At 51.8% G+C, this 21,550-nt stretch overlaps 1 long non-coding RNA gene across 1 annotated transcript in view; it reads right to left on the bottom strand.

Annotated features, from left to right (window-relative positions):
* Positions 1-13,101: 13,101 nt before the first annotated feature.
* LOC149126349 (uncharacterized) overlaps positions 13,102-21,550 on the bottom strand; it is an 89,040-nt gene continuing 80,591 nt past the window's right edge. Inside the window, exons 5-6 of the long non-coding RNA XR_016236022.1 lie at positions 18,098-18,222; positions 13,102-15,428 (exon numbers count right to left, since the gene is read on the bottom strand). This is a non-coding gene — a long non-coding RNA (uncharacterized LOC149126349). The remainder of the gene's footprint in view (positions 15,429-18,097; positions 18,223-21,550) is intronic.

Raw genomic sequence — 21,550 nt, 5'->3', positions numbered from 1 at the left:
TTCCCTGTCTTATTATACATACATATTATATTATATTATACATACATATTATCATACACACACACATAGACTTCTTTCATGTTTTCTACATAAAAGCTAGATTTCCTCAGTACAGCAGCGTGTCAGGAAGCATCCTGGAAACATAAGTACAACATGCCAATATCACCAGGCGGTGGCAGTTTTCCCTGAAGTCCTAAACTTCCCCTCTGTGTCACGGGATTCTTCTGGGAAGGACAAAGGTGTCTATAGAGGTTGCTGCACTGAGCCCATAACGCTGCTCCCTGCAGCTTTGCTGGCCTGCCTGGCCTGCTCCTGTGGGCCCACAACTTCCCCAGACCATGAAGAGAGGCTTCCCCACAGTCCCACAGCCTCTCCTCGCCCCTCCCTGGGCTCCAGGAGAGCTCGGGGCTGCACAGGCTCTGCCTGGGGCACAGCTCAGCTGCAGGAGGCTCAGCGGAGTGGGGAGGTGAGCTGGGAGGGTCAGCGGTGGGGTGTGGCAGACTGTCCAGCACTGATGGTGTCCTGCACTGATGGGAAGCCTGACCCTGCCAAGGTCAGCTCAGCTGTGCAGGGCCCTTCATCTGTTACAGCTGAAGATGCCCACAGCTGGCCAACACTGGGGTGGACCCCCAGGGACTCCCATCTCAGAACTCTGCAGCTGCAGTGTCAGACATGACACATGCAAGCCCTGAGTGGCAGGCCCTCTGTCACATGCATTGCCTCCCATTCAAGTTTACTCCCATTGCCCCGCAATGCTGAATTGTGTTCCTTGCTCTTAGTGGACCTGAGGACATGTCAGACATGCATGACAAAGAGAAAATGGCTCTTCTTTTAAGATTTATTTATTTATTGGAAAGGCAGAGTTACAGAGAGGAAGAGACAGACAGAGAAATCTTCCATCCACTGTTTCACTCCCTAGATGGTCACGACAGCTGGAGCTGGGCCAATCCGAAGCCAGGGGCCAGGAGCTTCTGGGTCTCCCACGCAGATGCAGAGGCCCAAACATGTGGGCCATCTTCCACTGCTTTCTCAGGCCATAGCAGAGAGCTGGATCAGAAATGGAGCAGCTGGGACTTGAACCAGTGCCCATATGGGCACTGAAGGCAATGGCTTTACCCACTATGCCACAGTGCTGGCCCCAAAACTGGCTCTTTAAGCTGTCAATGGTCATCCAGGCACAACCCCAATACAGGTCCCATGACATCACAGAAAAGGGACGGGCTTAAAGTGAGGATTTGATTCCCATCCCGGCTCCGTCACTTCCAGTTGTGTGTCTTGGGTCAATTTGTCTCTGGGTCCTGGCAGAAGGCTGAATAATGTGAGGAGGTTTGACAAAGGACTGTTTAGAAGGTCAGGAAGACTAAGGAACCAACGACAGGCAGGGCACTTAGCAGCCTAAGACTTCAAGGGCAGAGGGAAGTGGCTGCCACAGGGGGACTGCTGTCTGACAGGAGCAGTGGCCTCCAGCACCGGGACGCAGCCAACCCAGCGTAGACACACATACTTGCTCTCCTCCGATGACAAGGCAGACCAGAGCCAGAGGGCAAGGGGCCGGTGGAAGCTGTCCCAGGGGGTCAGCTCCACAGCCAAGGACTTGGAGAGGGGACAGGAGATGTCCATCAGGGGAAGTCGAAGCTGTACTCCCCGTATCTGCAAAACAAAGTGACCATCACTACAGGATGATGGAGAAGGGTCAACAAAAGAGCATGTGCAAATCTCAGCTGCCCAGGATCTCTCTCCCCCAGGGCCCTGCGCTGAACTGGATCTGCCCTAAACCCAAAAATCAGTACACTTCCTTCAACCAGGAGCACTCCAGAAATGGTGTGGTTTACGATGAGAGCCGATTCTCCCCATCACGGCTTCTGCTAGCATCTCAGGGCATCTCTGTTTAGAGAGCATTGATACCTAAGGTGTTTTTTTTTTTTTTTTGACAGGCAGAGTTACACAGTGAGAGAGAGACAGAGAGAAAGGTCTTCCTTTTTCCGTTGGTTCACCCCCCAAGTGGCCGCTACAGCCAGCGCACTGCGGCTGGCGCACCGCGCCGATCCGAAGCCAGGAGCCAGGTGCTTCTCCTGGTCTCCCATGCAGGTGCAGGGCCCAGGGACTTGGGCCATCCTCCACTGCCCTCCTGGGCCACAGCAGAGAGCTGGACTGGAAGAGGAGCAACCAGGACAGAATCCGGCGCCCCAACCGGGACTAGAACCTGGGGTGCCGGCACCACAGGCGGAGGATTAGCCTAGTGAGCCGTGGCGCCAGCCGATACCTAAGGTTTAAACAGTGGCTTACACAGTGCTTGGTCTGATTCAGCACTCAGAGCAGCCCTGCTAGTTGAGTGTGTCAGTGTCCCCATTTTACAGATCAGGAACTGAAGCTCAGGTTAATCCCGTTGTCCCAGACACGTGTGGCTTGAATATGAGAGCCAAGACTCACATGTCAATCTTTGCCTTCCAGGTCTGCATCTCTGTTTCTATTCTACACTCACACCTGCAAGGGAAGGCATTGTCTCCCTTGGGTTTCTGACCCACCCAGAGGTATGGGATCTTCCCCTATGGCAAACACTGGTGTATCCCACCCAAATCCCTGCAGAATTTTGTCATGGCCTGTCGCTCCCCCATTCGTGGAGGAATGACACAGGACCCTGCGCTGTTCTTTTGTCTGCTCGGCCCTTCCCGGGTTAGCTGCTGGTTCTTCCCAGGTTGGCTGCCGTCCCTTCCACCTCCGTGGAAGGGCGGTTCCCCCTGCCACTTTCCCCACTTCCGCGGGGGAGCGGCACACCGCCAGCCGGCTCTCTCGAGGGCTGCTCAGGTGTTCCTTCAGATAGATGTTCCCCTTAGATGTTCCTGGTGCATGTTGTCTCTCTCCTCCTTTATAGTCCTCTTCCGCCAATCCCAACTCTGCTACCCACACGCCGAGTACGCTGCTCTCCTCCAGTCAGGAGCAGGTCCTGCTGTTTATTGGTTGAACTGGAGGCAGCTGCGTAGAAGCTGTTTACTCCTCTCCCAGCGCCATATTGTGGGAGAGCAGATGCATAGAATAAGTCTTAATTCCAGTAACTTAGTCTAGTCCGAGTTGCTCCCCACAATGGCCAACTGTGCCCACGCTCCCATGGGCTTTGGGCTCACAATCCCCAGCCTGAAAGTTGTCAAAGCAAGACCCCCGCAGGGTCCGCCCCGAGGTCACTTCATCCTTGCTCAGGGAAAGAGGGTCATGCCTGGGGTTCTTACATCCTGCCATGGTGTTCTTCAGTTTATGATCATGACCGGGTGCTGGAGAACGGGTTATTCCTCTGAGGCTGAGGCAGCTCAGGGCTCCCTATGCGATGAGGCAGAGGGATCCCCGTCAGGACATCCCTGAAATCACGCTATTGCTTGGCTTCTTGGGGTAGCACTTTCCAACAAATCATCGGCATGCAAGCCTACTCTCAAGACCTGCAACTGGAGAGCCTGCCCCAAGATGTGCCAGTGCTCCCAAGCTCTTCCTTGGCACTGACTATATCCTCCTGGTATGGTGATGGTCAGACTGGACCACATCTCCCAAACCAGGAGTGACCTCGTTTCTGCTCCAGATCCTCAGCCCTTCTGTGAAGCAACACACTATTCTAAAGTTGCACCAAAAAAAAATTGTTCTCTACAAGCACCTTAAGTATGCAGGAAAAATCTCCACAATTTGTGGCAGCAGGTCTACTTATGTAAGCATAACACAAAAAGTTCCACCTTGCTCTTCCTCAGGGATACACAGATAGTCCTAATTCCCCTCAAATCCCAGATCCCCTGTAGGCTCATACCTGAAATTTCACGATCAGCGATTTGCTTGCTGTTCCAACTACACAGCCTACTTGGAGTCACACTTGAATCTGTTATCTCAAAGCTGTTATACTTTAACATGAATGGAATATCTGGTTCTTCATCTACAGGACAAAGAAGCCCCGTGACCTTGGGGACCTGGAGTGAAGAGATAAAGGAAGGCTACAGAAAGCTATCAACACATCCACCGGGACACTTTCACCAGCCTAGACATTCTAGGCTGAAGGTCATTACTGCTTTCACCGCTTCCAGCGTGAGGCTGGGTAAACCTAGCCAACTAATTGCAATGTTTCTCTCCTGCAAGGAATGGTGCACTGACTCAGAATGGCTTTCACAATGAGGAAGACTGATCAGTGCATGACCCAATCTCAGCATAGGCTTTCCAGGGCTGGTAAAGACACAGCTCAGTGACTTCATCAAGGATGCAGGGTCATCGAGGATGCCCAGGCTTCCAGTGTGCCAACTTCAGTCTGATGGTGTGTCCCTCATACTGAGTACCCTCATGGCCACAGGGCAGCCTCAACATTGCTAGTCATTACCATAATGCAAATGTATACCTCAAGGAGACACCCTCACACACCTATTCAAATGAGAAAGAGGGTTTCAACTGATTCTACCCAAGGTTGCTGAATATGTGGGGAGCTGGAACTTGTATACTCTGCATGTAAGAATGTAAAATAACATAACCATTTTGGACAACAGATGGCAATTCTGTAAAGAGTTAAACATATACCCACCATACGATCCAGCCATTCCACACCTAGGTATTTATCTAAGAGAAATGAAGGAATGCATATACCTGTATGTTCATAAAAAGATTTGTTCATGAATGTTCATGGCAACCCAAACTGGAAACAACCCAAATGCTCATCAATGGATAGCAAATTGTGGTGCACTCATTCGGCTGAATAGCACTTAGCAAGGAATAGGAAAGGACTGTCATTACACTCAACACCGCAGATGAGTCTCAAAGTATCTATGCTGTGAAAGAAGTCAGGCAAGAAAGAACACAAAAATGACTCGCTTATATAAAATCTAGGAAACGTAAACTAGAAGGTTATGGCGGAAGCAAATCAGTAGTTTCCAGGAGAAGGGGTTACAGGAAGGGAAGAAGAGAAAGCTGACAGGCCGGCGCCATGGCTCAATAGATTAATCCTCCACCTGTGGCACTGGCACACCAGGTTCTAGTCCCGGTCGGGGTGCCGGATTCTGTCCCGGTTGCCCCTCTTCCAGGCCAGCTCTCTGCTGTGGCCCGGGAGTGCAGTGGAGGATGGCCCAAGTGCTTGGGCCCTGTACCTGCATGGGAGACCAGGAGAAGCACCTGGCTCCTGCCTTCGGATCAGCGCAATGCGCCGGCCACAGTGCACCGGCCGCGGCAGCCATTGGAGGGTGAACCAATAGAAAAAGGAAGACCTTTCTCTCTGTCTCTCTCTCTCACTGTCCACTCTGCCTGCCAAAAAAGGAAGGAAGGAAGGAAGGAAGGAAGGAAGGAAGGAAGGAAGGAAGGAAGGAAAGAGAAAGCTGACAACGGGACATGTGGAGACATTGGGGTGATTCACCTGTTTGTTGTCTTGATTGTGCTGATAGTTTCACAGTATATACGTGACTTAGTCTGTCCCTGTGACTGTGACAAAACACCTGAGACTGGGTAACTTATGAAGAACAGACGTCCACGTCTCACTGTTCTGGGTGCTGGGAAGTGGGCAGTCAAGATGCCAGCAGAGTTGACGTCTGGTGAGGGCTGCTCCCCACTTCTAAGAGGGCACCTTGATGCTGCATCCCCCAGTGGAGAGGAACACTGTGCCCTCACGTGGCAGAAGGGGCAGAGGGTGGAAAGGGACCCTAACACAGCATTAATCCATCCATGTGGGTGGAGCACCCCAAGGGTAACACCTCCCAAAAGGCCCTACCTTCCAACACTGTTGCAGGGGGATTACATTTCCAAATTTGAGTTTGGGCAGACATATTCAGACCATAGCAGTAATAGGCCAAAGTGTATCTCACCATAGGCTTTAAACACATGACATTTACTGTATATCAATTTTGTCTCAATAAATCTCTTCTTAAAAAATTACTTGAGGGGCTGGTGCAGTGGCATAGTAGGCTAAGCCTCCACCTGTAGTGCTGGCATCCCAAAAGGGCACCAGTTCATGTACTGGCTGCTACTCTTCTGATCCAGCTCTCTGTTATGGCCTAAGCAATGGAAGAGGGCCCAAGAGCTTGGGCCACCCAAGTGGGAGACCCAGAAGAAGCTCCTGGCTCCTGGCTTTGGATCAGCACAGGCCCACTATTGCAGCCATTTGGGGAGTGAACCAGCATATGGAAGACCTTTATCTCCTCCCTCTCTCTGTAAATAAATAATAAAAATATTTTTTTTTATTTTTTGACAGGCAGAATGGACAGTGAGAGAGAGAGACAGAGAGAAAGGTCTTCCTTTGCCGTTGGTTCACCCTCCAATGGCCGCCGCGGCTGGCGCGCTGCGGCCGGCGCACCGCGCTGATCCGATGGCAGGAGCCAGGAGCCAGGTGCTTTTCCTGGTCTCCCATGGGGTGCAGGGCCCAAGCACCTGGGCAATCCTCCACTGCACTCCCTGGCCACAGCAGAGAGCTGGCCTGGAAGAGGGGCAACCGGGACAGAATCCGGCGCCCCAGCCGGGACTAGAACCTGGTGTGCCGGCGCCGCAAGGCGGAGGATTAGCCTAGTGAGCCACGGCGCCGGCCTAATAAAAATATTTTTTAAGAAATTACTTGAGGCCGGCGCCGTGGCTCACTAGGCTAATCCTCTGCCTGTGGTGCAGGCACACTGGGTTCTAGTCCCGGTCACTCCTCTTACTGTCCAGCTCTCTGCTGTGGCCCGGGAAGGCAGTGGAGGATGGCTCAAGTCCTTGGGCCCTACACCCGCATGGGAGACCAGGAGAAGCACCTGGCTCATGCCTTCGGATCAGCGCGGTGCACCGGCTGCAGCAGCCATTGTGGGGTGAACCACTGGAAAAGGAAGACCTTTCTCTCTGTCTCTCTCTCTCTCACTGTCCACTCTGCCTGTCAAAAAAAAAGGAAAGAAAGAAAGAAGGAGAAATTACTTGAACAGAAGGGAGAACACAAAAACAACAAGGTAGAATGACCAAAAATCAAAATTAGTCCACCTCCACTTGGGAAAACTCAAAGAAATCTTTGAACACAGATCAGAAACCTTCGTTCTGGTGACCACAGGCATGGCATTCACCTGTGCACCCAGTGATATTTCTATTTTGTTAGCAGCAAATAGAAGCTGGGGATGCAACAACGAAGTAGCCTGAGCTCCAGCAGAGAAGGTCGGGGAGGAGCAGCCACAACAAAAAGGTGCCCACACTCACTTCCCAAAGTATCTGCACGCCAGGGTCTGCACACTGACCACTTTAGCCCCTCTGCATCTCAATCTCTTTGCTGACCAACCATTTCCACACAGAGGAACTGGAAACCCACCATTCCTTTTAATAATCTTCTATGACTGATGAAGCTACCTATCTTGCCTTCCATTATTAGATTGGAAGGAAGCACCTGCAGCAAAAGCAGCATGGGTTGGGTGTCAGACTGCTGAATGCCACGTTATCTCACCACCACACTATCTGTGTAGCTATGGAAAGACAGGAAACCTCCGTGGAGTTTTCAGTCTGTACAAGGGATGATATGTAAGGTCCAGGGTTGGTGAGAAGACAAGAGATAATGCATGTGAGCATCAAGTACAGTGCCTACATCTCCACACATGCTCAGTAAACTGAAGCTATCACTATGGCAATAATGATTCCTTTTCAAACTCCAGGATTCATTAGCACGGATTATATCCGCTGGCAATGATGTCACTGCTGTCATGTCCTTTCTTCATTTAAAATGTGAGGATCACAGTGCTTATTTCCCAGGTTATATATGAGGCGCACCATGAGAGTCACATTAGACATTAATTGCATTAGCATACACTGATCACATGATAATTGCCAGCAATGTGCTTAGTGTTCATGCAGGAGAGATTTTTAGAGAAGACATAGTCTCCAACCTCTAGCAGCCTGAAAACTGTCAACTGAAAACTAGAGTGAGAAAGAAGGAAGCTGTGGAACTTAGATCCACTTTCCCTAGTCTGGGGAAGAGGAGAGATCAGAAGAGGAGAGATCAGATTATTTCAGAGCAAGGCTGAGATAATCTATGCCATCTATCCAAGGAACAGAGGAGAAGAAGTGTTTTCCAGGCAGATGGTCAGCAGGAGCTAAAACACATGAGACAATCATGGCCTGCTTGGCATGACTGGAGCTGGGGGGTGACCATGAAAGGCACCTGCCACCCTTCCACTCTCTTCCCCACACAGCAGCTAGCACAGAGCTGTGCTCAGGGTATAAGTTGGTCTGTGACTATCATTAGACTGATCTGTGCGCAGGCATCCCCTAGGGATGAGACAACCCTTCTCTGGCAGGCACTGTGATGTGACTCTATGCTAGCAGCACTTACACAGCCTCTGACAATGACGAGAGGGAGAGGGGGAGAGAAAGAGAGAGAGAAGGGAAGAGAAGGGAAGGGGAGGAGAGGGGAGGGGAGAGGAGAGGAAAGGAGAGGAGAGGAAAGGGGAGGAGAGGAAAGGAGGAGAGGGGAGGGGAGAGGAGAGGAAAGGAGAGGAGAGGAAAGGGGAGGAGAGGAAAGGAGGAGAGGGGAGGGGAGGGGAAGGGAGGAGAGAGGGGAGGAGAGGAGAGGAGAGGAGAGGAGAGGAGAGGAAAGGGGAGGAGAGGAGAGGAGAGGAGAGGAGAGGAGGAGAAGGGAGGGGAGGGGAAGGGAGGGGAGAGGGGAGGGGAGGAGAGGAGAGGAGAGGAAAGGAGAGGAAAGGAGGAGGGGAGGGGAGGGGAGGGGAGGGAGGAGAGGAGAGGAAAGGAGAGGAAAGGAGAGGAAAGGAGGAGGGGAGGGGAGGGGAGGGGAGGGGAGGAGAGGAGAGGAGAGGAGAGGAGAGGAAAGGAGAGGAAAGGAGAGGAAAGGAGGAGGGGAGGGGAGGGGAGGGGAGGAGAGGAGAGGAGAGGAAAGGAGAGGAAAGGAGGAGGGGAGGGGAGGGGAGGGGAGGGGAGGAGAGGAGAGGAGAGGAGAGGAGAGGAGAGGAGAGGAGAGGAAAGGAGAGGAAAGGAGAGGAAAGGAGGAGGGGAGGGGAGGGGAGGAGAGGAGAGGAGAGGAAAGGAGAGGAAAGGAGGAGGGGAGGGGAGGGGAGGGGAGGAGAGGAGAGGAGAGGAGGAGAAGGGAGGGGAGGGGAAGGGAGGGGAGAGGGAAGGGGAGGAGAGGAGAGGAGAGGAAAGGAGAGGAAAGGAGAGGAAAGGAGAGGAAAGGAGGAGGGGAGGGGAGGAGAGGAGAGGGGAGGGGAGGGGAGGGCAGGGGGAGAGACTGACTCCTTAGCATGGAATTTTCAGGTGGGTGCTATTATCCTCACAGCACATTTTCCTCCCGTTTGTCCTCCACAGCCTGCAACTCCAGGCTCATGAGTAGTCAGAGTGCTGTTTCTCCAGAAGAGGCCGGGACAGAGAAAGCTCAGAATGACTTTATCCTCCAAGCTCCTTGTCCAGCTGCCGTTTGCTCCCCATCCTACACCCCCAGCCTTACTGACCCACTGAAACAAATTGGGAGCCAGGAACGAAGCGGCCCCCAACTGGACACACACTCAGCACTACAGAGCACCCTACCCTGTACCCATGGTCATACTGCAAAATACATCAGCATGCCCACTTTACAGATGGGGAAACTGAGGTCTACTGAGAAAAGGTGTTTATCTGAATCACAGAGACGGTAGGCAACAGAGCTGGGATTTTAGCTTTACTGTGCTTGGCTCCAAAGTGCTTCCTACTTCATTCATACCAAAATATGTTCTGGACCCAAAAGTCAAGTGGAGATGGAAAGTATGAATTTGGTTCTGGTGGAAAAGAAACCCTCCTACAGCCCATCAGCGACCCCTGTGCCTCCTCCTGAGGCTGACGAAGCCAGTGGTGAGGATGTACACAGAGCCTCAGCAGCCAACTCCAAAGTTTCCTAAGTTGGTGAGTGATGAGCTCTGCTTGACATTTTTAACTTTATTTTTTATTTAAAAGTCAGAGAAAGACAGAGGCAGAGAGACAGAGAAAGAAAGATCCCCCATTCACTGCTTCATTCCCAAATACCTGCATTGGCCAGGACAGAGCTGAGGACAAAGCCAGAATCTGGGAACTCAATAAAGGTGTCCTACTTGGGTGGCAGAGACCCAAGTACTTGAGCCACCACCTGCTGCCTCCCAGAGTGAGCATTAACAGAAAGCTAGAATCGAGAGCACAACTGGAAACCAAACTTATCTCCTCTGTGTAGGATGCAAGTGTCTTAACCACGAGGCCAAAAGCCCACTCCTGTCACATTTTTAAAAGCACACTCAGGGGGCTGGTGCCATGGTGCAGTAGGTTATTCCTCCACCTGCGGTGTCGGCATCCCATATGGGCTCCGGTTCTAGTCCCAGCAGCTCTTCTTCCATTCCAGCTCTCTGCTGTGGCCTTGGAAAGCAGTGGAGGATGGCCCAGGTCCTTGGGCCCTGCACCCACATGGGAGACTCGGAAGAAGCTCCTGGCTCCTGGCTTCGGATTGGCACAACTCCAGCCATTGCAGCCATTTGGGGAATGAACCAATGGATGGAAGACCTTTCTGTTCCTCTCACTGTCTGTAACTCTACCTCTCAAATAAATAAATAATATCTTTTTAAACAATTTTTAAAGAAAAGCACACTCACTGGCCGGTGCCGCAGCTCAATAGGCTAATCCTCCACCTTGTGGCACCGGCACACCGGGTTCTAGTCCCTGTCGGGGCACTGGATTCTGTCCCATTAGCCCCTCTTCCAGGCCAGCTCTCTGCTATAGCCCGGGAGTGCAGTGGAAGATGGCCCAAGTCCTTGGGCCCTGCACCCGCATGGGAGACCAGGAGAAGCACCTGGCTCCTGGCTTCGGATCAGCGCGGTGCGCCGGCCGCAGCACGCCAGCTGCAGCAGCCATTGGAGGGTGAACCACCGGCAAAAGGAAGACCTTTCTCTCTGTCTCTCTCTCACTGTCCACTCTGCCTGTCAAAAAAGAGAGAGAGAGAGAGAGAGAGAGAGAGAGAAACTCAGGTAGCCAGAGACCAGTTGTGAGACTTTTATAAAAGCTGGAGGCTGCAATGGTAGCAGCAGGGTGGGTGGAGAGAAGAGGATAGACTGAGTATCCTAAGTGTAACACCCACAGACTTTACCTGCAGGCTGGATGTGGAGGTGAAGTGGTGACATGAATTAAACAGATTTCTGGGACTGGGGCTCGAGTGACTTGGGAGATGGTGGTGACATTTACGAAGATGGTGAACACCAAGGGAAGAGCAGCTTCGGAGGTGAGGTGGAAATTAAGACTCCTTGATGTATTAAGTTGAGGTGCCCATTAGTCATCCAAGTGGAGATGTCAAGTGGCAGGATGTATGAGTCTGCAGCGATGTGAGTGCTGGAGATATAAATTTGGAAGTCATTATCACGAATGTGGTATTTAAAGCCATGCAGATGGATGGGGTCACTTAAGGAGAAGCTGTAGGTAAAGGAGGAACAGGGACCCTGAACAGAGCCCTGGAGCTGTCCAACACCCAGGCCCACGGCCATAGAGAGGGATCCAGAAAAGACCAGAGGGAGGCAACCCGGGAGGGAAGAGCAAGAGCTGGAGAGGGCTGTGTGAGTGAGGCCAAGGGTGTCGTCTGTGCTGATGATGCTGGGAGATACAGGTGATGGCAGAGAAGGGACCCTGGACTTGCCGGTCTGCCGCTGACCGTGACTGACGAGGAAGTTTCTGCAGAGCGGTGCGTCAGACTCAGCCCAGCTGGAGCAGGTGGAAGAGAAGGGAGATGGGGGAGGAGAAGCGTCGAGTCATGAAGGAGAGCAAAGGACCACATCAGGAGCTTCTAGAGGGTACACTGACCATGGGCGACGTCAGCACCTGCGATTACCCTGCAAGGATCATCCCAGAACAGGAGCAAAGTCCTCTCATCTGAAGGGAGCTGGGGCAGTGCATCCACTGGAGTGGGCACAAGGGAAACAGCGCAGAAGCACACACTGCAGGGAGGTGGGTCTGGCAGCAGACAGGGAGGGTTCCCAATCTGATGGCTTCTCATCAAAGACAGGAGCAAGCCAGCAGTGGGGAGTGAAGGTGGTGAAGGAGGGGGAATGCACGTGGTGGAGCACGAGAAAGAATATGCAAGTGTGCAGGGTTCTCAACCACAGCAGGGCATCTGTCCCAGGGGACCAGCTTGCCACGCTGTGTGCATCTCTCCCCAGGTTCAGTCCAGACTGAGATCTTCACCGGGTGAGGGAAGCAGATGAGGGGCACACAGACAGGAGTATCTGAAAAGGGTGGCCGTATTGATAGCCTTTGAGCCCTGTGTGCCACAGAGGACATGAGTGGGTGAGAAATTCAAGCGAAGCAGGTCGCTGGGGGCCAGTGGGATGGGGCCATTTGGGAGCTGGGACACTGCATGCATCTTCTAGAAGGGTGGGCAGTGGTGACCAGAGAACCGCATATTCTGAACAGAGGTTGCAAATGCAAGGGTGCAGCTCTGCGGTGGAGTGGCTGGAAATGGCTGGGGAGGAGGTCAAGAAACCAAGAGGCCAGTGTGGCACATGGACGGTGCTAGACTCCACCTGGAGGCCTCTGGCCAGGATGCCTGTCACCATCTTCAAATCGCCTGGCTTGTTACCATCAAGCTCCAACTCAAGTGTCCCCTTCTCTGAAGCCCCCATCCCACATCTAGCCCCCCACACTGCTCCATCACCATGCCGTGTTACTCATGCATGCATGATTCTTTTATGTGTGTATTCAGTTATTCGCTTCCTCTCCATTTTCCCAAGGGAATACAAACTCTCAAAGATAGGGATCCACATCTCCTCTTTCCCCCAACACAAAAAATGCAACCGGCAAACCTTTGCTAGATAAATGAGAGGAAGCAAGTTCTTACCAGTGCCTGGCATGTGGGTGTTGCCTCCCCTAGGAGGCTCTGTCCCCATCGCTCTTCCTCACTGCAGTCGTTGAGTTGACACAGGGGGTGGGTGCTTCCACATTAGTCAAAGTATGCAACAGGCAGACATAGACATGGGATGTGGAATCCAAAAATTAACACACAAAGAGGCAAGCATTGCCAGTACAATCGGGAGGCCTGTGCTCATGACCCAGGTCTGAACCAGATTCTCCGTTTGATCTTGCAGCACGTCGCTCCTCCCCACTTCACCCTCCACCACCCGGGCTGTGTGTATCATCTGTTAAAGGAAAGAATTGAGCCGGATCTGTGGTTTGCAAGCCTTTCTTTTTTAATTAGCACAACTGCTTTGACAAAACCTTTAGAGCTCCTCTAAGATACAAAACAGATCAACAGGGACTGGTCTGATTAAGGGGCTAATAGAGTCCAGTACCCATAGCTCAGCCATCCCAGGACCCCCAGGCTGGTTGCTCAGGCCTCTCCCAAGGCCCGAGGGCTCCCAGATGCATAATTTGAAAGCTGCTGGTCCTGACCCCTTGGACTTCTGCAGAGGAGATATCCTGCAGGTGCCTCCCCTGGCGGGTCCCCAGCCTCTCACAGAGACAGTCTCCCGGTGACAGAGCTCGGCCCCACGTCCCTCTCCTGGGCCGTTGCTGTCTCACTGATCCTGATGGATGCTGGCAACCATTAGCAGAGAGAGAAATTTCCCCATAGAAAGGTGGGAACGTGTATTAGGCACTCCACACCAGGAGCCAGAACACAGCACAAAATTCATTAGCAGTTAGCAAGCAGTGCCGCTCTCACCCAAGGGTTAAAGGGAAACCCAAACTCTATAAATAAGGGCTACTAAGGCCTTTTAAATCTTGGCTTGCCCCAGAGTGGAGTTTCCATCTCTTTAATTTGCAGTCTTATTCCCTGGGCCTGTCAGAGCTGATATGTGTTTGGGGTTTTTTATTAAATCAAGCACCTGTCAGGGGGCAGTGTGTTTCATTGTCAATGACTTGGCCAATCCAGCCATCAGCAGATGTCCAACAGGAGCCTGGACTGTGGAGCTTCCAAATGAGCTGCCTCCTCTGGTTTCCTAACGGCTCAGCTTTTTAGCAGATCTCTTTGAGGGGCCTTGGACTTTCCAAGTCCTGGCATCTTAGGTCTCTTTCATCTCCTGTCCCTTGCTTACATGGGTGTGGGTGAGTCATTCCATAGAGCGCCTGCTGTGTAGCAGAGACTCTGCCAGAGCCTGGGAGGTCTAGAGCTGCTTTATTCCTGCCTAAATGGTCCCTGCCCTCTGGAATACAGTAGTCTTAGGGGTAAGGAGGAAAGGACGAAGAAGAAACCGAACTCTGCCATGGAGCGTGATGCTGGCGTAGTGCGTGTCCGTGATGTCACCGTGAGGACTGCCTGGTCCTGTCTCAGAAACGCTCAAGAGAACACCTCCAAGTGACAGCCCCTGAGGAAGCGGCCACCCAGTGGGGGAGAGCATTCTCAGGAGTGGGAAGAGAGAGTGGGCGGGCCTAGGGCATGACAAGTTTACAAAGGCTGGAGCACAGAGGACAGGGGACACAGGAGATGAGGCCAGGTCATGAACGCCTGAGGCCTGGTGAGGGAATTTGAGCTTTTGCCTGAAAAGATAGAGGAATCATAGAAACGTCTAATGTGGTGGTTATACTAGCCTTTTGATGTGGAAATCATACTTGCAATGGTTAAGATCCTTTTAGCCACAAGTTACAGGAACTCAACTCCTGCCGGCTCAAATGGAACATTCTGGAGATTTTGTTGGTTTCATGCATGGATGAATCCAGGTGCTTAAGTGATAACATCAGGACTCGGTATCCCCAAGTCTTAGCTTCGATGTCAAATGACTTCTTCTCTCAGTACCTGCAGGCAATTCCAGGCAAACCTAACAGCTGGCATTGGCTAACACTACTGCCCTGACACTATTTTAGTGTCCCCTGAACATCCAATCATTTAAAACTCAGGACAACTCCACTAAGTGGAGTCCTTTTTTTGTAGATGACGTTGCTGAGTGGTGAAGTCAGTTGTGCAAAGTCTCACAGCTGGTGAGTGGCAGAGCTGGAAGGGCAGGGTTCTCACATGGACAGGGTCATTAAACCACAACCCAGAAGGGGGCCTGCAGTTTATAATCACAGCACAAAGTCCCTCTTCCTGACAGTTCCTGCACAGGGTTTCATGTCATCAGACAGACTGGGGACCCATGACCATCCTGAAATCATTTGCTAAATCTTGAGAAATATAATTTGATGATTAGAATTTGACAGTAGAAGGGGCCTGGGTCCCTCCTGAATCCAGGAAAGGGGGCTAGCATCACATCAATCTGATGAACTTAGAGCAAAGGAAAGCCACAGTCATGTCGCTGATAAGAAAGAGAAGGAGGGTCGGCACCATGCTCACTAGGCTAATCCTCCACCTGTGGCGCTGGCACCCCAGGTTCTAGTCCCGGTCAGGGTGCCAGATTCTGTCCCAGTTGCTCCTCTTCCAGTCCAGGTCTCTGCTGTGACCCGGGAGTGCAGTGGAGGATGGCCCAAGTCCCTGGGCCCTGCAGTGGCCATTGTGGGGTGAACCAACGGCAAAGGAAGACCTTTCTTTCTCTCTCTCTGTCTCTCACTGTCCACTCTGCCTGTCAAAAAGAAAAAGAAAGAGAAGGAGTTGCCGGACAAAACAGATCGACAGCAACAGTGACAACAATAACCTCACACATGCACCTCTTCCTACATGTTACAAAGCATTTTCTCATTCATTAGGTCTGATCCCCATAACCAACAAGGAAACAGCAGATCCAAGTTTCAGATCTAGAAGTGCATTCAGAGCAGGAAGACAACTCTCCCAAGACCACAGGGAGGAGTTGAGGTCCCAGGTGAAGTCTTCTCAAATGCCACTTGCCTCCTCTGGTCCTGTGTCCCCACCCCAGAATGAGAGGTAAGTGGCAGAAACTGGACTTGAGACCTGGCTTTGCTGGGATCACTTAATTCTCCCATCAACCCCAGGCCCTGGGTACAACTGGTCAACCTCTCTTCAGATTCAAGTCTCAGGGAGATGGATAAACCGCTCAAGTCACACAGCTGGACAAGGCTAAGCAGCATCACCCCCACAACAAAGCAAACTTCCTCTTTGCATTCCCTGAGCCTCCTTCTGCATCTCGGGCTCCCTCCCCACCTCCTCGTGCAGTGCTATTGCATGGAACATGATGCCCAGGCAGACAGCACCCAAGGCTGAGCTGCCAGGCAGAATGTCCATGAACCTGACATGGTCGAGGCCAGGTGAGACAGGGAGGGTACTGGGAGACAGTGAGAGAAGAGGAAGGCTGTGAAACTGCATGCATTAGGAAACCAAGGTCAGGTCTCAGAGACAGAGAGGAGCATTTGTAAAATTATAAAAATAAAATAAAATTCCATCTACAGTGTCTTCCAGGTGCTGAGGACTGCAAAAAATGCTTTAAACCCTTGCATCCCTCATCTCACGTCACCTCTGCCACTGCACTGTGAAGGAGCCATCAGGATCCTGGTCCAGCCACAGTTACAGCAAACCTGTGGACAGCCCCACGTCAAGCCCCCACCCCGTGTTCGCTCAGTTAATCCCCACCACGCACCATGAGGTGAGAGCTATCCTTCCCCCAGCGAGGTGAAGTCACCTCTCTAAGGTCTTTCACCCAGAAGTGCACAGCCAGACTTCCCCCACGCCTGGAGTCCCCCCAGCCCCGACTCTGGCCCCAACATCAAGTCTCTCCTCCCCAAGTCAGAAGAGCACAGTGAGGCTGGGAAGGAACTGGGGCTGGGCCGGAAGCCGGGGGAATTGGAGCAGGCACAGGAGGGAGAGCAGCTAGGAGCAATGCCGGCCAGTGCTGTCCAGTACAGGCTCCATCAGCAGCAGCAGGCTGGAGCCCTTCCCTTAGTGAGGGGCGGAGCCCAGCCAGCTCAGGTTTGTCCTGGACGCCCTGTTCTCTCTGCCTCTCTGTGGATGCATGGGCGGGCTCCTGCTCGCCACACCCCTCCCGCCCTCTGGAAACCCCAGCCATCCTTCACTCCAGGCCCAGCTCTCACCTCCACACAAGGCCTCCTGCCCAACCCCACAAAGCCCTCCCAGCCTGTCTCTGCCCCTTTCCCAGGCAGCACCTCAGTCTGCCCTGACTTGGGAGTCAGAGAAGTAGGCAGGTCAGAGGTCACTCCTTCCACACAAATGCATGGGGATACGGAGGTGAGTGAGACTCAGTCCCTGCCCACCCCCACCCCCCACACACACACACTGCTCATTCCTGCCGTGGTCTGCCAGTTTGCCCAGAAGGTCCCTGCTGGCCATTCCCATGCCCAGCAGCAGACATCTGTCTGCCTGATGATGCTCTCAGACCATGAGAGCCAGAATGTTCCAGAAACCACTGAAACAGGAGCAAGCATGGACCAGTGGGGGCTGGGAGTTGGTGGATTCAGACAGCAGCCTCCTTGGTGTGCAGATGAAGGTTCTGAGATGTGCTACAGGGAGGCTCCCAGAGGTGGCCAGTGAGAACCATGTCCCACTAAGCAATGACCCCAATACTCTTTCTGGGGCTTTCTTCCCCTTCCTATTTCCCTGCCCACAGACTGCACCCAAGGCTTGTCTAAGGGCCTGTTTTGCGAGTGACTGCACTCATGTAGAGCTTATAGTCTAGCCAGAAGATGGCATCTAGTAAAATCCTAACTCCTCATTTTACCCTTGAAGAAACTGAGATGCCAGGAAAGGAGAAAGTTCCCTTGGTATGCTCAAGTATTCCCCATGGCAGGCACTGGGCGAGCCACGGGCGACATGACCATGAGTAAGGTCCTAAGATCAGCACTCCCTGGGCACTTATATCCCAGCAAGGGAGACAAAACAAACCGGAGAGTGGGCATGTGGCACAGTGGCTGAGTCATGGCTTAGGACACCTGCTCCCACATTGGAGTACCTGGTTCCCATCCCAGCTACTCCGTTTCTGATCCAGCTTCCTGTTAAAACACACTCGGGGAGACAGTTCAAGTGCATCAGATGATGGCCCAAGTATGTGGCTCCCTGCCATTGAAGCTTCAGCCTGGCCCAGACTGGCTGTTATGGGCATTTGGGAAGTGAAACAGCAGATGGAAGATACCTCTCCATCTCTCTCACTCTCTTGCTGTATAGCTCTTTCTCTCTCTCTCTCTCTCTCTCTCTCTCTCTCTCTCTCTTTCTCTCTCTTACTCTCTTGCTCTCACTCTCTCTGCCTTTCAGATAAAATGAAAATTAATGAGTGAAAAATTTTAAAACACTGCAGGAAATAAAGGTGACCATTTTCAGTCTCCTCACCTGTGACATGGGAAGGTGGACCCTTCCTCTTGGCACCGCAGAGAGGTGTCTCGTGTCCAGCATACAGAAGGGACTTGGTCAGTTCAGTGCCTTTCTCTTCCCTCCTCCAGGTCTGATGTGAAGGGCTTCCAAGGAAGGGAGCAAGGCAGGGGCAGGGATTAGAAACAGCATCTTCTACTCCAGGTCCCCCTCAGCTCTTACCCTGTCCACCTCTCTCCAAGAGGAAAGAAAAGGCCAATCTGCCTGGCAGCTTCCAGGACTGCAGGACAGCCTGGCAAGGGATGAAGCTTTCAACAAGAACAGTTAAAAGATCAACATGGAAATTAGCTTTCATTTCTCTTCCTTATCAGAGTCCAAAGTGTAATTGGTAGGATTAGCCCTAAGCTCAGGTCTCTCTCTCTCTCTCTCTCTCTCTCTCTCTCTCTCTCCTCCCTCTCCCTGGTTGTTTCCTCTCTGATGGAAAGCTCGAGGCAGCTGAAGCCTTCAGCACACTTCCTGCATCCTTCTCCCCTGTCTCTCCCTGGCTCCTCTGGCTCCTCATCCTCTGGGTTCTGGAGTAACTCTCTCTTCCAGGGCTTGCTCGCTGAGATAATAAAGGAAACAGGTCATGGAGATGAAGGCTGGGCCAAACTGCCAGGTTCACTCACTGACTACTGTGTGACCTCAACCAAGTGACTTAGCCACTTCACAGCCCTATTTTCCTCACCTATCAAGTGGATGAAATAGCAAGGACTTTCATGTCAATGGATAACGGAAAGGCAGCTCAAGGGCTGTGTGTGAGCACACAGAAGGGGCTCTGTAATTGCCGGCTTCTTCTAGTTCTAATAAAACGGGGTGAGGAGGCTTCTCAGGCTATGAGCAAGGCCAAGACACCCCCCACACACACCAACCTGCATTCTGCACTGGAGTTTGTGTCTTGGCCGGGCAACACCATGGACAGCACCCCAGTCCCTAGTCCCACACAGATGCCTGATGTGACGCCTTCTCTCTGTGACTGGCATGGCTGAGTTGCGGCTCAGGCACTGATGAAAGCATCCTCCGGCTACCCTGGTTCTGACAAGGCCACAAGCCACAGAAACAATCGCTTCACTCTGTTTTGCTAAGGCCACCAAAGCCATTAGGAATTGCCTTCCCCAGACTACAGGGCTAGGGGGAATGGGCTCCAACTCCTAACCTCCTTGAACTGTAGCATTGATTGAACTAATCGGAGCTTCAGATGGTGACCGTTCAACCCAGAGGCCACTGGTGCTCCAAATTTGAAAACCCATTCACTGAGGAAAAGCAGAGTCCCACAGGGAGTCCATGGATTTGAGTTCACTGAGCATTGCTTTGGGCAAATAGCAATTTTATTTCCTCTTCCTCACCCCCTTCAAAACATCAATGAAGTATTTTGTGGTGTTGCTGACAGCACATGTCACTTCGAAGCTGGAAATAAAGTCTTCTTTGAGCTATTTATAACCGACTGTTAAACAGAAGACAGTGGGAAGGGAGCTCAGAGGAAGCTAGGAACCACAGGGTAAGCTTTGAGAGCCGGCCCCTCTAACACAGTCCTGCGGAGCTTCTGGACCCCAACCCTCACCTGCCAAGGAGGGTGGAAGACCTCTGCCCCTCACTCAAAATGAAGGTAGAAGGTATGAGGTAGAAATGTGAAGAAGGAAGAGTTGGCAAGGGAAAGGACAGGTGCTCACTTGGCAAGGAAAAGGGGTGTGCTTAGTAAACTGTCACAAGCCCATGCAGGCAGCATTTCAAAGATACTCTTATGAAAGCAGGTGTTTTTAACCTGGGGTCTGGGACCTAAAAAGCTTCAGGGACTCTAGGTATCACCAGTAACTTTATGCAAATGTTTGAAGTGCAGGATCATCTCTCCGGAGAGAGGGTCTTTAACTTACATTCAAATCTTTAAAGAATAATGTATTCCTTTATTTGAAAGACAGAGTGTCAGAGAGAGAAAGAGAGGTGTTTCATCTACTGTTTCACCCACCATTGTTAAAACAGCCAGGACTGGGCCAAGCCAAAGCCAGGAGCCAGGAACACCATATGGGTCTCCCACATGGGTAGCAGGTGCCCAAGTATTGGGTCACCTGTTGCTGCTTTCCCGGGTGCATTAACAAGGAGATGGATCAGAAATGGAGCAGCCAGGACTAGAATCAGCACTCCCCCAGTTTTGAAAGTGGCAGATTAACCTACTGCACCATAGTACTAGCCCCTTACATGCTAACCTCTAATGAAATGGAGAGAGGATGGCTAAAAGATACAAACTTCCAGTTATGGATAAGTTCTGGGGGATGTAATGCCTGAGCACTACAGTTAACAACACTGTACTAGACACCTGAAATGGGCTAGGGCAGCAGACCTTCGGTGCCCTTACCACACGCACACACAACAACTATAGGAAGTGAAGGAAGTGTTAATTTTAATATGATTGTGAGTACCAATACACAATGAATCTCAAACCATCAGGCTGTGTATCTGAACACACACCATTTATGGTTTTCAATAAGACCTCAATAAAGCTGCAGAGTAGGAGAATCTCAGAACCATCCAGAGATTAAACCCAACATTCCTGGCAAGGCAGGAAACTGCAAATCTAAATGCCCACTGGATCCAGGCAGGCCACCTGGGATGGAAGATGGACAAATCTGAAAAACAGACTCCTGGTGGACAGAAGCAAAGTGGGAGCTCGTGGCCCAACCAAGAGATGACTTTCAACCAGGAATGCAAGCCCAGAGGTTCCTGATTCTCTTGTGTTTCTAAGGAGAAAAATGAAAATCTAGATTTTTATGTATAATTCCCCTCTCTTTGCCTGTGGCTAATTCAAAGCTTTAGAAATTATTTGGGTTCAACAAAGAGCATTAGCAGGCTGCATTCATCCTAAAGATCACTGTTCTGGAGTCACTCCATGAGATGTTCTCAAAGCTGATCAAGAAGAATCCAAAACCAGTGTCAGGATTCCTCTGATTCCAAAACTGAGTCACTCCAATCTCCCCCTTGAAGATACCGATGCACTGCTTCCTCACACACCCAACTGTGCCGAGAACCTGCACACACTGGCCCTTCTTTCCTCCTGATTCCCATTGGATCTACTTCCATATTCCTTTCCACTGGTGCTCAGGGCCTTCCCAAGACCCAACCCTTCAGCTCATCTCCAAAACCGCCTGGTCTATATGCCTCTCTGGGCTACCACTGGGCTTGCTTCTACCCTCTACTGATCTAGCTTGACCTGAGATCCCCCACGGAGCTTCTGTCCCTTCAGCCTCAGACCCTGAACCCAACCTGTAGGCTGGAGCCAGGCTTAGCAGGACCCACAGCCTGACCAGCTCAGATCAGCCTATGCACAGCCAACCAGAGACCCAGGAACAGGAGGGGTGAGAGCCCTTTGCTTTATACCACTGGGACCTGGGGCTGGTAGTTCCCTGCAGAAGAGACGGAAATACTGATGCAATGAGGGCAGCC

This window comes from Oryctolagus cuniculus, chromosome 6 (assembly GCF_051225735.1).
Source record: "Oryctolagus cuniculus isolate XC-2025 breed Fujian yellow rabbit chromosome 6, ASM5122573v1, whole genome shotgun sequence".
NCBI classification, from domain to species: domain Eukaryota; kingdom Metazoa; phylum Chordata; class Mammalia; order Lagomorpha; family Leporidae; genus Oryctolagus; species Oryctolagus cuniculus.
The sequence above is the reverse complement of the archived record's forward strand: the minus strand, read 5'-3'. Positions and strand labels throughout refer to the sequence as shown.